Source organism: Sus scrofa, chromosome 2 (genome assembly GCF_054392235.1).
Source record: "Sus scrofa isolate SSC_HxYL_T2T_F1_AM1 chromosome 2, Sscrofa_HxYL_maternal_Yorkshire_Landrace_v2.0, whole genome shotgun sequence".
Classification (NCBI taxonomy): domain Eukaryota; kingdom Metazoa; phylum Chordata; class Mammalia; order Artiodactyla; family Suidae; genus Sus; species Sus scrofa.
In genome coordinates, this window is record NC_139384.1 from 84,502,537 (window position 1) to 84,517,997 (window position 15,461).

Below are 15,461 nucleotides of genomic sequence, written 5' to 3' on the forward strand. Positions count from 1 at the left end.
AATAAGGAAGTGGCGCTGGGATTTTGGAGGCTAGGGTGTAAAAGGTCACCAGCTTCCCCCGGCTCTCTTGAGGTGCCCATTCTGGGAAGTCTGCCCCCATGGTAGAAGTCACCCACCCAAAGACCAGCATGCTGTAGCCACATGTAGACCCTCTGGTCCAATGTCCCAGCTGAGCCCTGCCTTTCAGCCCTTCCCTCCAGGGTGTCCTCCAGGGTGTCCTCCAAGTATGTGCAGCCACCTAGGGCTTCCCAGACCAGCCCGACCCTACTCACATGCCCCAGAAGCTGAGCCTGCCCAGAGTCCTGACCTAGAGAATCGGTGTGATATACAAAAAAGATTGTTTTAAGCCTGTACGTTTTGGAATGGTTTGGTGCAGCAGTAATAACTAAAACAGCATTAAATGTGGCTTGTGGCTTTAATTTGCATGTCTATAATTACTAACCAAATCACACACTTCCCCCAAGAGTTTGTTTACTGTCTGTGCCCTCTCTGGGGAACTGCCTATTCATTGGGAAAAATGCCATAGTTTAGTTTCTAAGAAACAGCCTCAATGTAGCTCCCTTCCCTGAAGGGAGAGATAGATGGATGTTGTTTCACACAGCCTGGGGTCTTGGTATGTGTCTTCTTGTCAGTCATTCAGCCAGGCTTATTTGTATTCTAAGCACTCGCTGCATACTGATCCACGTGCTGGAAGTTGAGGATGTAGCAGTGAGCGAGACACACACAAGCTTAGTGGGTTCTCCTCAGATTCACATGTTGAAGCCCTCACTCCCAACACGACTGCATCTGCAGTGAGAGGAATCAGGATGCCTCAGAAGTCACTCAGCGTCCACCCTGTTCTGTTTGCTGGAGGAAGTCACTAAGGGGAGAGAATAACCCTCTCGAGGGAAGGGCGTTAGATGTGGGAGGGATGTCAGTAAGTTGGGAGGTAGGATTTAAAGCCACGCACGTGGGAGCAAAGACCCAGAGGACAGACTGTGCACTCAGTGTCTCCTTGAATCACCCCACGCCTACAAAACAACAGTTCAGGGGAATTCTCTCCCAAGGATGAGGGAACACGCCCTTCTCCTTAAAATTCCCTAAATTAATTACACAGTTCTTTTAGTAATGCAGTGATGGAGAGATTCAGAGCTAAACACAACTATCAAAAGGACATTTCAACAAAGTCCTCTTTTTTTTTTTTTTTTTTTAAAGGGCCACCCCTGTGGCATCTAGAAGTTCCTAAGGTAGGGGTCAAATTGGAGCTGCTGCTGCTGCTGCTGGCCTGCATCACAGCCATAGCAAGGCCAGATCCGAGCTGCGTCTGTGACCTGCCCCACAGCTCATGGCTACATGGGCCTTAAACCACTGAGCAAGGCCAGGGATCGAACCCGCATCCTCATGCATACTAGTCGGGTTTATTACCACTGAGCCACAAGAGAAACTGCTCAACAAAGTCCTCATAATTTTGCCTCCAAGATACAACCTTGCTGAGTAACAGGCAGACATCATCCACGCTACTTTCCTTGCTGTCATTGGTGAAGTGTCTTTCTTTTCTTATTGTGGAAGACTAAACTGCAAAGACCACTCCCTGTATGTTAAAGTGTAAAATGTAGTGCATTTAGGACCTTCACAATGTTGTGCAACTATCATCTCTATCTAGTTCCAAAATCTTTTCATCACCCTAAAGGAAAACCCCATCTCCATCAGCAGTCAGTCCACACCCCCTCTCCCAACCCCTAACAACCATGAATCCACTCTCTGTCTCTGTGGATTTGCTTTGTTCTGGAGCTTTCAGATAAATAGAATCACACGCTATGGGTCCTTTTGTGTCTGCTTCTCTCACTGAGCATCCTGTTCTCAAGGTCCAGCCACGTTGTAGCAAGTGTCAGTGCTTCACTCCTTTTCATAGCTAAGCAATACTCCACCATACAGATGGACCTCATTGTGTTTATGTATTCATCTGTTGATGGACATGTCGGCGGTTTCCACCTTTCGCCTGTTGTGACTAGTGCTGCAGGCAACATTTGTCTGTAAGAATTTGTATGAGTCCCTGATTTCAGTTCTTTGGGGTATGGACTGGAATTGTGGGATCATATGGTAATTATATGTTTAACTTTTTTTTTTTCTTTTTAGAGCTGCACTCACAGCATATGGAGGTTCCCAGGCTAGGGGTCAAATCAGAGCTGTAGCCACCAGCCTACGCCAGAGCCACAGCCACGCCAGATCCGAGCCGAGTCTGCGACCTACACCACAGCTCATGGCAACGCCAGATCCTTAACCCACTGAGCAAGGCCAGGGATTGAACCTGCCACCTCGTGGTTCCTAGTCGGATTCATTTCTGCTGTGCCATGACGGGAACTCCATGTTAACTTTTGAAACATCACTACACTATTTTCCTGTGTCTGTGATTTTAAAAAGAAGACAGCTTTATTGAGGTAAAAATGAACATAAACTAGACACAGTTAAAGTTCACAATCATTCATCCATGAATAAAGACAGTTTTACGTCTTCCTTCCAGAGGACATACTGTACACTGTAGGTTTTCATAGATACCCTTTATTGGGTTGAGAAAATTCCCCTTTATAACTAGTTTCCTGAGACTTAAAAAAAAAAAATCAAGGAGTTCCCTTGTGGCTCAGGAGGCTAATGATCTGGTGTTGGCTCTGCTGTGGCTCAGGTTAGTGCTGTGGTGCAGGTTCTGTCCCTGACCTGGGAACTTCCACATGCCTTGGGGGGAGGCCAAAAAAAAAAAGACAAACCAAGAATAGATGTTGGGGGGTTCCCATTGTGGCTCAGTAGGTTAAGGACCTGATGTTGTCTCTGTGAGGATGTGGGTTTGATCCTGGGCTTTGCTCAGGGGGTTAAAGATCTGGCGTTGCTGCAAGCTGCTTCATAGGTCACAGATGCAGCTTGGATCTGGTATTGCCATTGCCACGGCTGTGGTATAAGCCTCAACTGCAGCCCTGATTCAACCCCTGGCCCAGGAACTTCTATGCCACAGGTGCAGCCATAAAAAGAAAAATACTTAAAAAAGAATAGACGTTGGATTTTTTCAAATATTTTTCTGTAGTTATTGAGATGATTGTGGGGGGAGGTTAGTTCTTAATATCATGAATTAAACTGATTGGTTTTCAAATATCAAGCCAACCTTGCATTGTTTGTAACCTTTTTTTTTTTTTTGCTTTTTTAGGTCTGCAGTCATGGCGTATGGAGGTTCCTAAGCCAGGGGTCCAATTGGAGCTACAGCTGCCAGCCACAGCCACAGCCACAGCAATGCGGGATCCGAGGCACGTTTGTGACCTACACCACGGCTCAGGGCAACGCCAGATCCTTAACCCACTGAGCAAGGCCAGGAATGGAACCTGCAACCTCTTCGTTCCTAGTTGGATTCATTTCCACTGTGCCACAATGGGAACCTCTGTAACTTTTTATTTTAATATAATTTCAAGCGTAGAGAAAGGTTGCAGGAAGAGGCGAGGTGTTTTTGTATATTCTTTACTTAGCTTCCTCAGTTTTGTCACAGTTGCTTTTTCATGCTCTCTCCGTATACACACACACTATTGTATAGTTTAATCATATAGATTATTGTGTCTGTAATATATATTTATTACATATAATATATTGTAAGTATATAAATAGAATATGACCCATGGTAGTCATTATATAATGCATAATGTTATATGACAAATAACAAAATATAAATACTATACTACATAATATGTATAAATAAAATATTATATAATGCATAAATATGTTGTAAATTCATACAACCTTATATAAAATAAAATAAATTTATATGTTGTATAGATATATACTATATATTCTGTGTGTGTATATATACACACACATATATATACACACACACACACGTATACATACAGACACATCCACAATGTATAATGTTTTCTGAACAATTTAAGAAAATAAGTTGGAATCTTAGCAACCTTTATTCTGGGGTCAGCAAATATCCTTTGTCTACTCTGAGGGGCGTATTCTGTAACCTGTCTGGTCACTGTCAGTTAAATATTCTCACCCTGTTCGGCCCTGTTAACATTTCCACCTCCAAGCTTTCTCCATCCCCTTGGCTGGCTAGACATGTATCTGGGAACCCTGGGGTGTCAGGGAGGCCCCTGGGATCACCTCCTCCCCGAGCCCTGTCCCTTCTGCTTTGTACATGTGGTGTTTCTATCCATCCTTTCATGATGGGGCTGGGGCCAAAGAGAGGGAGCTCTGAACGTACCCTGGGATGTGAGCACCAACCACCCACTCAGCTGTCTGGTCTGGGCACCCATTGGGCTTCTAGGACCCAGAAAGGCAGAGATGGAAGGGGACAGATTCTAGAGCCAGAACTGGGTTGGGGGAGGAAACTCAGCCATCTCCCTGTGAGGCTGCTTGCCTGTTGTCATGGAAACTCAAGCCATTCTCTTTTGAAGGACCCATTAAGTCACGAGATATAATCAGCACTCTCTGTGGCGGACCCCCACCCTCCCTGGTGGGGGCACCCACCATTGGAACAGCACCCCTGGAGGATGAAGCATCCGAGTTCTGGGGCTGACTCCCTGTGTGCCCACACTCTCTGCTCCTGTCAGCACCTCGGAGCGTCCTCCCCTCTAGAAATGACAGAGGGACACGTCACAATGACCACATTATCTCTGAGTAGCAAACTAGGATAGAGGTGTGAGGTAGTGTTTCGACATGCATACCCTGACTGCAGAGTGCCCAGATTCAAATCCTGGCTTTGCCACCTACTAGCTGTGTAACCTCGAGCAGCTTGCTTTACTTCTTTGGGCCCCAGATTTCTCTCCTCTAAAAAGGAGTATAATCTATCAAAGCAGTGTCTGGATACAAGGAGAACAGACTTATGGTTGCCAAGGGGGAGGGGGAGGGAGTGGGATGGACTGGGAGTTTAGGGTTAATAGATGCAAACTATTACATTTGGAATGAATAGACAATAAGATCCTTCTGTATAGCACAGGGAAATATAGCCCATCTCCTGGGATAGACCATGATGGAAAATAATGTATTCAAAATATGTATGTATATATGTACCTATGTATGTATGTATCTATCTATCTATCTATCTCTGACTCACTTTGCTGTACAACAGAAATTGGCACATCTTTGTAAATTAACTATACTTTCATTTAAAAAAATAAAGTCTGGGAGTTCCCGTCATGGTACAGTGGAAATGAATCCAACTAGGAACCATGAGGTTGCGGGTTTGATCCCAGGCCTCGCTCAGTGGGTTAGGGATCTGGCATTGCTGTGAGCTGTGGTGTAGGTCAAAGGTGCAGCTCAGATCTGGTGTTGCTATGCCTGTGGTTTAGGTTGAGCTGTAGCTCCGATTTGACCCCTAGCCTGGGAACCTCCATATGCTGTGGGTACGGCCCTAAAAAAGCCAAAAAAAAAAAAAAAAGAGTCTGTATAAAAAAGATGTAGTTTATTCATGTAATGGAATATTATTCAGCCATGAAAAGGGAGCAAATCACTGACATACACTATAATGTGGAGGAACCTTGAGAGCATTATGTTCGTGAACAAAGCCACACCCAATAGGCAGATGGGGTGTGATGTCGCTTATGTGAAATATCCAGAATAGAAAAATCCATAGAGACAGAAAAGAGATTAATGGTGGGGAGAGAGGAATAGGGAGTAACTGCTTAATGGGAATGGGGTTCCTTTTAGGTGACGGAATGTTCTGAAAGTAGGTGGTTGTGGTGATGGTTCTGGTACTCTGTGAATGGACTAAATGACACTAAATTGCCACTTTAAAATGGTTGGAATACAAAGTTTATGTTATGTGTATTTGATTTGTAAGACAATGATTTTTCATTTCGGATGGTGAGAAAAACACAATGACACTCAGACTAAAGAAAGGTAGAACTCTGCTACTTGGAGCTCCAAGCAAGAAGATATAAGACTTGTCCCAGGAGAGAGGGTGAGAGCAAGCTGGAGCTGTAGGAGGCAGCTCACGTATGCCATGTGGTGGGGTGAGCTAGGTTTCCCAGGCTTCCCAGGATTGGCTAATTTGAATAATTTCTTGGGCTACAAGGCAATAGGGTTGTCCTGAGTACCCTGGTCCCAAGCCTTGGGCAGTCAGAGTAGGTGCATGGTGACCCTTGAGCATAAGAACAAATAAGGAAAGTGGTCCATGTATGGACTTAATCAGCTACTCAAGAGGAACTGATGAGCCTCTGGCCAGAGCCTCAGAAATAGTTCCCTTCCTTCTTTCTTTCTTTCCATCTCCCCACCTTCTTCCCTCCCTTCCTCCCTCCTGTCCCTCCTTCCTTCCTTCCATCCTCCCTCCCTCCCTCCCTTTTCACTTGTCTATCGGTGCATTATTTATCCACCTTTATACTTTTTCATCATCATTATTTCCTGAGCTCTTACTATTGGTGGTGCCACACATTTACATACGCTCTCTCCTTGATCTTTACAACAGAGAAGCCATAATCACCCCGTTTTACAGACAGGAAAACCGAGGCTGAGAAAGCAGAAGCACTTGCCCAGTGTCCCTGCATAGTATTCTTCACCTCCCTGCCCCACTGCCCCTGCAAGTCTCTAATCCCATCAAAGAACTATAAATTATTTTTGCACCCATTTTCCTGGTGCTCAAAACATTGCCTATGGCGTTCCTGTTGTGGGGCAGTGGTTAACAAATCCACTAGGAACCATGAGGTTGCAGGTTTGATCCCTGGCCTTGCTCAGTGGGTTAAGGATCCGACATTGCTGTGAGCTGTGGTATAGGTTGCAGACATGAATCGTATCTGGCGTTGCTGTGGCTCTGGTGTAGGCCGGCGGCTACAGCTCAGATTAGACCCCTAGCCTGGGAACCTCCACATGCCACAGGAGTGGCCCTAGAAAAAGCAAAATACAAAAAAAAACAAAACAAAAAACCAAAAAACCAAAACAAAAACAAAATACTGCCTGTGAGTCTCCAGCCTTCCCCATCCTGGAAAGGAATGGTAAGAACAGAACTCAGATTCTTCATCATCCACAGGTGCCGTTCAAATGGCGGGCACCAAGAAACATTCAGGGAGCAAGCTTGGCTGATTTTAGCTTTCAACCCATATAGTGCCTCAAAGGCACAATCTCATATGCTCCCCATGAGCCTCCGAGGCGTTTCATTCCTGCAGTGTTACCTGAGTGGTAACACCATATTTCAAATTCCCTGTCTTCCCACAAGTGCTTTTAGCTTTTGAAACTGTTGCCTCACTGCGGGCTGGTTGGTCTGTCTTTTTGCTCTGCCCTTGTCTGTCTCTCCAGGGTCTTGAAGCAGCTGCCAGGACACAGGTGTTTTATGTAGCTCTGCTTACGTGCCATGTTGCCCATTCATAAGCTTCCCTCTTCAGGAGCTTATGTCTCTATTCTGAAATATGAGCCTGGAGATACAGGATTACAGGAGGACTCTGTAAGCTTATAGGTGGAAACTGGCTTGGAAAATATGAAAAACACTGGATGGATTTCCAACTTTTTGAGTTATCTGTAGCAGAGATTGCATGCTGTCCTCAACAACTGTTCTCTCCTTCTTTCTGACAGCACTAGAACTCCCAATTTTTATCTAAGCATACCTGGCCTTGTAAAATATAGACAATATTTTAACAAATTGTGTACCACACACTATGTGGATCAGTAAGACACACTAATGATAGAGTAATAATGCCGAAGGAGTCTGGATTCTGCCATCATGGAGCACCAAGCCAGCCCTGAACCGTGTACACTCATTTATATGACATAAAATATATGTATTAGGTGTTGTTTACTTAAAGAAATTGAGCTTGATTTCTTTCATGTAGTAAAATGCATAGACCTTAAGTGTACAGATCCATGAATTTTTTTTTTTTTGTCTTTTTAGGGTCACACCCATGGCATATGGATGTTCCCAGGCTAGGGGTCAAATTGGAGCTGTAGCCACTGGCCTACCTACACCACAGCCACAGCAACACGAGATCCAAGCGTCATCCATCTGCGACCTACACCACAGCTCACAGCAACGCTGGATCCTTAACCCACTGAACGAAGCCAGGGATTGAACCTGCGTCCTCATGGATGCTAGTCAGATTGGTTTCTTCTAAGCCATGACGGGAACTCCAGATCCATGATACAACCATAGAGTCACTACCCTATTCAAGATGAATAATATTTTCAGAACCTGAGACAGTTCCCACGGGCCTCTTTCCAATTAATTCCTACCCACCCCAGAGGCACCCAAAGTTTCGATTCCTGTCAACATAGATTAGTTTTGCCAGTTCTTAAATGTCATATAAATGCAGTATATATTCTTTTGTGTCCAACTTCTTTTGTTCAGCATGACCTTCTGTCATCTAGGCTACTGTTTGTATCATAGGCTTGTTGTTTTTGTTTTTGTTTTTTTCTCCTAAGACGTATCCCATGGTGTGGATATACCACAGTTTGTTTATCCATTTGCCAGTTAGTTTTTGGCTATTATCAACAAAGCCATTGTGACTGTTTTAGTGAAATTCATTCTGTGGAAATAGCCTCCCCTATGTAGATCTAGGCATAGAGTTGTCAAGTCAAAGGGGAGAAAATAAACTTTCATTTTGTTTAAGCCACTGTTATTTTGAGTCTGTTAGAGTAACTCCACTACATCCTCATATATTGGTGTTCCTTCCTTTGCCGTGCTCATTGTTTTCTTCACTTCTGCTTTCCAAGTAAAGCAAACTTGTCTCAGACCCTGCTTTCATATATTCCCAAATTAATATAAATGGACACTGACCAAATATAATAAAATAGCTCATTGGGTTGTACCGTCAGTTCAGATGTCCACAGCACCTCTGTGGGTAATGGCTCATCATTACAGGTACACGTGGCCTCCATGTTTCTGTGTCTGATGAAGGTGACAGAGATTCAGACATTAGCATTTGTATCTCAACTGAATATTTATTAGGTGCTGGCACTGAGCTGGGTATAGCAGAGTGCAAAGATGAAACCGGTAGGATTAACTGAGCTTCTCTTCCTTTCAGTGGTTTTTGGGAGAAGTAAAAGGTTGGTGAGGTTTTTTGTTTTTGTTTTTGTTTTGTTTTGTTTTGTTTTTGGCCGTACCTGTGGAATGTCAAAGTCCTGGATCCAGGATTTAACCCACGCCACAGCAGTGACCCCATCCATTTCAGTGACAATGCTGGATCCTTAATGCACTGCACCACAAGAGAACTCCGGGTATTTTTTTTAAAGCAAAAGAAAAATTCCCCTAAATAACAGTCACTGAAGATGCTGGTCAAAACGCAGATTCCTGGACCTGCCCCACCTCTGGCTTATTAAAAGTCAGAGGGTCCTGGGAATCTTCATTCTCTATGCATTCCTAGGGGAATCATATAGAAGTCAGAGAAGTCAAGCAAGAGGTGGTCTTGTGTGGGCTAATTGTTGAGTATAGCTGGCAGGAAAATGATAGGTAATTGCTCTTAGCAGGGAGGGGCCAGATCATGCAAGTTGTGTGAGGATATTTGAATTCTATCCCACAGGCAATGGGAGTCTTAGAAGGGTTGAAGGAAGAGGTGGGACTTGACCAGATATGTGTTCTAGAAAGACCCCCTGTATGTGGAGAATGAGTTGCCTGTGTGCGTGTTTTGAGGGAAGAGACCATGAGGTGATCAGGCAGTGATAGAGGTAGGGAGCTGGAGACGAGGACAGATTTGATGAGAATGACTTGCCTTGGGGAATACAGGAAGTAGATGAGCAGGGGGAGGATCTCTGGGATGTGGAGAGCCTGTCACATGATGGGGGCATGCAGGGAGGGGCAAGTTGGGGGCTGGCTGGAGTGAGTGTTCAGCTTGAAATGATTAATTTGGAGGGATAGGGAGACACCCAGGGAGAAATATTCAGAGAAATACCAGGACAGAAGCTCTTTTTTTTTAATTGACGTCCCTAAAGTGCAGTATCTGGGTGCTTTTCCTATCTGAAAGCTGTCCCATTCCCAGAGAACAATTCTAAATATACCAGAAAGTCTCTCACAATTAGCCTTAACCCAGACATTGAACTCTCTTCTCCCGATTCATGAAGAGCCTCTGGCATTTAGGTGTCTTGTAATCATATTTGCTCTGCTTGTTAATGGACCCACTGAGGCAGTACTCCTGGGAGGGGGAAGGATTTCATTTGTCTGGGACTGAGGAGGGAGATGGGGTTTGCCAGAGCTAATGAAGAATCAATGCCTCGTAATTGCTAATTAAACGAGCCTGGCTCTCTCCTGGGGCTGTTAGTTGGTTGGCTGGCCCTTGAGTGTCCACAAATTTAATTATGCTCCCCAATAAACACCTGCAGCAACCATCCCCCTATGGTATCTCTGTGGGGGAGACCAAGAAGCAGCAAGGTCTTCATGTGTGTGCCAAAACCATCAGTTCACTTATTGATTGATGTATTAGTTTATTCCCTAGTGCTTTTATTGAGGCAACAAATGTTTATTGAGCACCTGCTGTATACCAGGTCCTGGATTAGGTGCTGGGGACACAGCAGTGAAGATACAAATACAGTCTCTGCCTTCATGTAGTGCACAGTGTAATGGGGGAGACAGACAGTTCTGTAAATACATAACACAAAAATAATTACACTCAGTGTGGAGTAGAAAATATTCTAGGAGAATGTAGAGTGTAGGCGTGACATGGGGAATGGCGAGGCAACAAAGACAGTTCCCCTTGATGAAACAAGGCTTGGGTGAGGGGCAGAATGAGGCCTGGGGCACTCTGGGTGGGGACAGAGCATTCCAAACTGAGGAAACAGCAAAGGCAAAAGGCTGTTCTGAGGCTGGAATGAGCTGGATGTCATGTCTTCGACTTGATTAGGATGTCATAGAGAATTAAGTTTGAGCCTCCATGATGTCACAACACACCTACCAGACACAAGTTTACACGTGTCCTGTAATTGGTTCATGAAACTGATGGTGAGGTAGGGGAGTAAAAAATTCCCCAGAACTTTTATTGAAAAGTCTCCATAGAATCCTGATCAAGGAAGGGCTTCAAACATGATTTTCTCATTGATCTCCCAGGAAAGTGTAGTGAGACAGTTAAGAGTCCTGGGTTCAGAGTCAGATATTTGTATTTCCAAACCTGTGGGTGCATAAGAGTGACATGGCCAACATCATATGCAGCACATCGCCATGTGTTCATGGGGTGCATGCCTCTATTTTGCTCTCTCCCCTGTTCTTGTCCCGTGGAATTAGTCAGCCCAACCCCTGAATAGAAGCAATTCCTCCCTGAACACCCCCACACACACACACACACTTGCTTGTCCGTCTTGGGCGAAGGTCGATGGGAGTCCACGCTGTGAGGAAGCTGTGACTTGTTGTCATAGTACGTCAGAACAACAAAATCACTAGTCTTCCACACAGCACTAGACCACAACCACTCCAGTCTTCTTCACCACCCTCTGCCCCATGTCTGAAGCCCCCACCCAGCTCTTTCCCCTCATTTGAGCTAAGTCATAACACCTGGGCTTCTCCACTGCCTCCTGTTTTCTGTTCTTGGTCCTCTTGGAGAGAGGCAGCATTTGATTTCCAAGGGCTCAGCTCCCACCCATCCATGTCAGTAACAGAATTTGGAATTAGACAAATGTGGGGTTGACTTTCAGCTTCACCCTTGAGCTGAGAGCCTTTGGGTTAGTTGTACCCCTGCCCCTCCCTGGGTCTCAGTTTTCTCAACTGTCACCTTGCTGTAATAACACCCATGTCTTAGGGCTGACAATGTCGTGATATAATGTATATAAAACGCTTGGCACAATGTTTCTCACAGAAGTCTGGAAAGAGCATACTAATGTCATCTTGGCAGGTGCCTGACCCCTCACAGTCCTACTGATTGGCCATCTCACCTGTTAGGAATTACGGATTTCTGTGGGTGGTTTCTTCTCATCTGCTTATCTGGAAAATAATTCACTGAAAAATCCACTACACGAGGGGCAAGTCTCCCAAAGCGTCAGGCACTTCAGAGCACTCTGTTCCCCCATCTGGGTACAAGGGCTTCCCTGTAGCAGTGAAGCTGTCCAGTGTCCTGGTTCTGAAATGAGGTCGCCCCCTGGGAGCCTTAGGAGCTGTCCGGAGCCCTGGTGCTGAAGCAGATCGCGGTGCCTTTCCTGGACCCTGAGAGGCGCTGTCCGGAGTCTCAGTGCTGAAACAAATAGCAATTTCCTTCCCTGGTTGTCAGAGAACTGTCCTCCGCTTCGGTACTGAAGAAAACTTGACTTGCTCCCCCTCTTCCCCAGGTCACCCCAATCCCTCCGTTCTCTGTTCTTCTCACTCTTGGGAACCCTCCTCCACTACAATTCGTTCCTCTCTGATCCTCTTCGAGATATGCCTCCTGGGGCAAAGTCAGGGAGACACGGAGAGGTTGCCGTTAGGACTCAAACCAGCTCCGCACCTCGAGACACGTTCCCAGAACTTACCTTCCAGGTAGTCAGCGCGGTTGGTCTCCGTTTTCCAGACCATCAAACTTCATAGTCTGTGTCGCTTTCTGGGAAAATGTCCATGCGCTGACCTGCAAACCAGCCCCATCCGAGGGGACGCGGGTGCCTCAGACCACCCCTCCCCCACACGGCTTTGGCCCTTCCTCTCTGTCTCACCTGTTTTCAGTCTTGCCCGCAGATGCAGGTGTCCAGTGGCTGCCTAGGCGGGGACGTGTGCTTTTATGGGCTTCAGGGAAGGCGGGGCACCGGGAACCTTGGGAGGGTCTTTGCCAGCCTGCCAATGGGACTCCGCCTCGAATGCAACTCCAAAGATTACCTCATAGGCTGTGGCCTCGGCTTCAGAATAAAAGTCTGGCATCTGCCCAAAACCTGGGTTAGGGGTTTTCTGGAGGGGGAAGGGGTACTCATTGTGTTCCCCTGGGTCTTCCCACTGGCTCCAACCTCTGCCTAGGTCTCTGAGCTCTGTGTCAGTTGGTAACTGCTTCTTCCAAAGCCCCAGCTTGCGCTCTTGCTGGATCAGGAGAGAGAAAGCTAGTAAACCATGCGGGTGGAGGGGGAGAACAGCAGGGTTCAGGATATTTAAGTCCAATTGCAGATAGGGAAACTGAGGTCCTTGGGACTGGAAGGCTCTGGGAAGGGCTGGGGCCAAGGTGAGACTCAAGCCAAGATTTTTTGATTCCTTGACTTAAAACCCAGCTCATACTTAGTTTATTGTTTTACTTTACTCAGGCAGGCTCTGAGCCAAAAACCATACAAACTTGGGTCATATTCAGATTTTCCTCCTCCTCGCTGTGGGTCTTTGGGTATAATCAAATGTCTTTGCTTTAGTTTCCTCAACTGTGAAATGGCGATGACGGTAGGAGCTTCTCAGAATGCTGTGATGAGGAATTAATGCTATGGTGTGAGTTACATGTTGGAAATAAATAATCAGGACTGAGACTAGGGTGAGGGAGGCACTGGCCTCAGGTGCTAAATTTAAGGGGCCACAAGAAAACCCCTCAGTAATCAAGATAAGTAATATTTTGGAGTTCCCTGCTGGCTTAGCAGGTTAAGGATCTGGAACTGTCACTGCTGTGGCTCAGTTTACTGCTGTGGTGTGGGTTCAATCCCTGGCCCAGGAACTTCTGCATGCTACTAGTGTGGCAAAAAATATAATAATAGTAATAATAATATTTCAAGGCAATGTTTTAAGAGATCAAAATAAATGCAAAAAAATCCACAGTGAACAAAATATCAAACTTTAAGTAAAGACAGGATCAGCATTACTGATTTTTTTCCTTTTGCCTCAGGCTCCAATGCAGTTAGCATGGCACTAGAAATAATGTCTGAACATGATAAGTTCCCCAGTAATGTACTATTATTATTTTTTGAGACATTCCAGCCATTTATTTAGTCAACAGACTTTTATTGTATTAGGCACTGGAGCCACATACATGAATTCAGCAACCAGCTTTGCCTTTAGGGAGGCCGAAGATATGAAGATGTAACTATACTCAAATGTAGTATGTGTGGCAATAGAGAGATTTGTGTCAGAGCTTATGTTCTCCCTAGTATGAACGTCCCCTGAAAGAGCTGCTCATTTTGTGGAATTTGAGCTCACAAGTGAGCTGCCTGCAGATCACCCATGGATTCAGGAGCATCAGATAAGGTACCTAGCATTTGTCAACAGAGTGCCCAAACCAGGAAAAAGTACACTGGGAGAAAGCTCAGTCAAACCCGTAGGGATGGGTGCAGAAGCTACATGGAATTCTGACATGTAGTAGGTACTCAATAAATTCACTGTCGGCTATGTGACTTGTGGGAGATCATCTGAAACACTCTGGCTTAGTTCCTCTCTTCTGCCTCCCACACAAGAATCAGTTCTGGCTTCCCAGCTCCAAAGGATAAGCAGGGAGCCTGTGACAAAAGGAAGAGAAAGAAACAATGAAGCAGCCTGGGGTTGGCGGCCTCATTTTTTTTTTTAATATTTTTTTAAAGAAATTCAAACCACAGGAAAGTTTCAAGAATAGTGCAATGAACTCCCATATCTTCTTTCCCTAGAGTGACCCACCCATCAGTTACATCTGGCCACATCTGCTTTCTCCTTGTCTTTTCTCTGCAGAGACCTGTGTCTCTGCCCCAGTCATATAAATTGCACACACTGCTACCTCTTCAGTCCTAAATACTTCAGCACGCCTTTCCCAAGGTCAGGTCTGCTCTGCTATGTAACCATAAAGCAATAATCCCAACCAAGAAGTTAAATGTGTAACAATACCGTTGTCTAATCCAAAGCCCACATTCCATTTTCACCAGTTGTCCCCGTCCTGTCCTTTATGGCATTTCTTCTCAACCTGCCATCCAATTTAGGATCATGCATTGCATTGCATTGCATTATCTATGTTTTGCATGTCGTTTGCAGAGGGGTGGGCTTTGCAGTAACAAGATGACTGAGACCCCAGGATCTTCCTTTCAGCCCTGATATCAAGCTCCCTCACTGTCTTCTACAAGGGTGTATACGCTACACAGGATATGGCCTCCCTTATTTACAACAAGAGTTTGTTTAGAGGATTTTTTCTTTCTTTTTTTTCTTTTTTTTCTTTTTTGGCCGCTCTTCAGCATGTGGAGTTCCTGGGCCAGGGATCCTGAGCCAGAGTTGTGACCTACAACACAGCTATGGCAACACCAGATCTGTAACCCACTGCGCCAGGCTGGGGACCAAACCCGCATCCCTGCTATTGCAGAAACACCATCGATCCCATTGTACCACAACAGGAAGTCCTAGAGGATTTCTTAGGTCCCTTCCTCCTCTGGCATTCTAGATAGCTATGGCCAGATCCGTGCACCCCCAAGCCTACTTTATATATTCATTTACCCCCCAAATTTTCTTTTTGTGAATATCTGCCAAGTGCCAGGCATTGGAAATACAACAGGGAACCAAGCTGATGTGATTTTTGTCCTCCATTTTGTGCAGAAGATAATAAACAAGTAAACAAATAGGAGTTCCCGTCGTGGCTCAGTGGCTAACGAATCTGACTAGGAACCATGAGGTTGCGGGTTCAATCCCTGGCCTTGCTCAGTGGGTTAAGGATCCAGCA

The 15,461-nt window shown here is 45.4% G+C and overlaps 1 long non-coding RNA gene across 2 annotated transcripts; it reads right to left on the reverse strand.

Annotated features, from left to right (window-relative positions):
• Positions 1 to 10,339: 10,339 nt before the first annotated feature.
• LOC100624940 (uncharacterized) lies at positions 10,340 to 12,580 on the reverse strand. Of its 2 annotated transcripts, none has more exons than XR_001305071.3 (3): positions 12,367 to 12,580; positions 11,797 to 12,092; positions 10,340 to 10,513 (listed from the first exon to the last, which is right to left on the reverse strand). It is a non-coding gene; the product is annotated as an uncharacterized LOC100624940 (long non-coding RNA). The 2 variants fall into 2 exon arrangements; XR_299800.4 differs by lacking the exon at positions 10,340 to 10,513 and adding an exon at positions 10,877 to 11,039.
• Positions 12,581 to 15,461: the final 2,881 nt, after the last annotated feature.